Genomic DNA, 1678 nt, shown 5'->3' on the forward strand with positions numbered 1-1678 from the left:
TCAGGTGTGCTCTGATTGGCGGTTGTTGACTTAGGGAAGCTGTAGGTGGGATAACTAGAAAAATGTCATCCTATGTGATTGCTTAGGGGAGGATATTTGGCTTTCTCCAGTTGATCCAAAGATGGACATGAGGACAAAAACTAAGGAAACTGACAATTATTAATCAAGCATTGACCGGTTTGGGCCAAGTTTAGCATACTGACATAATAGAAATAAAATTAACTTTGAGCCAATTGATATAGGGTAATTGTTTGATTTCCTGGACTGGTTACCAGAGAGAGTAGGCTGGCTTTCTGGGTTGGCTGCTGCAGGTTGTGGGTAAAAGTTCTAATTTTATACATTTTCTGGTTCTTATTCATTTGTATATTTATCTCTCACCTCTAGCACCATTTGAATATCTGGTGGGTTATAACATTGGCCTACAACAAGGCTGTGAATACGTACTTCTATGTACATCCCACATAATAGTTGAACAGTTTTTGATTCTATTTATTGATGGGGATTAAAAAGAACACTTTTACCAGCTTAATGGCCACATACCAATACTAGAGGTTGTGGTTCTTTCTTTCACCAAAATATATCACATTTGGAACAAGGACATGCCAGGCAATATCACTACCCACTTATCCCTTCATCCCTGAGAGGACAAAATTAAATACAATGTTGCCTTATCTTTCATATTCAGAAAACAGTTATTTAAAACTTATGAAGTGCAAATTAATGAAGACTAGAAGTTGTCAAACTTTTTTAAAGGGCCAGATATTAAATATTTTAGGCTTTGTGGCTCATAATCAACTCTGTCACAACTAATCAACTCTGTAGGTATAGAAGCAGCTGTAGCTAATGTGTAAATTAACGAACATGGCTGTTTTCTAATAAACCTTATTTATGGACACTGAAATTTGAATTTCACATAATTTTCTTAGCTCATAGGCCATAGAAATATAGGCAGCAGGCCAGATTTGGTGGTAGTTTTCTCACTCCAAAAGTATATGATATACTGATAAATTAGTATTCTCTTTGTCCTCAAGAAGCTGCATTCTAACTTGAAACATAAGCACATATACAAGTAAGTAATACAATGTAACAAAGCAGAGATTTTGCTCAAAACTCCAGTAAACAGTATGTGGTATGTTTGTTCACAAAGGTTGTACAAATTAAACACTTGTTGATTTATACATCTATATACAAACAGTTGATATTGCCTAAATGCTGCATATTGCTTTCTTACTGCATTTTTATTAATAAACCAAAAATTCTGCTATTACTTACAACTCTTTTCAGAATCTCACGTGTTATGAAAGAACTGGAAAATGTTTAGAACAAGCTTACTTTTTTACTAAGGTACTTTATTTCTCCAAATTTTTTCTAAAATATATTTGTCTACTTTTTGATTTACCTTGATAATTCTCTGTTGTTTTTTTTAAGAAATTCAACTGAAAATTTTTATTTTCAAAATAATTGTTTTCATGCTAATTATTTTACAAAATGGTTTTTATGTGTCCATGAGCAAATATTCAGTCATGGTCATCAGGTTGCTTTTAAAGAAAGAAAATGTTGGTTCTTCAGATGCTGTGTGTTGGTCTAAAGGTATACAAAAGAAAAACTACCCTTAGAACCAGGTAATAATTAACCAAACAGTACATCATGCTGACTTGCTGAGCAGCAAAAAAGACAA

This window comes from Equus caballus, chromosome 21 (assembly GCF_041296265.1).
Source record: "Equus caballus isolate H_3958 breed thoroughbred chromosome 21, TB-T2T, whole genome shotgun sequence".
Lineage (NCBI taxonomy): Eukaryota > Metazoa > Chordata > Mammalia > Perissodactyla > Equidae > Equus > Equus caballus.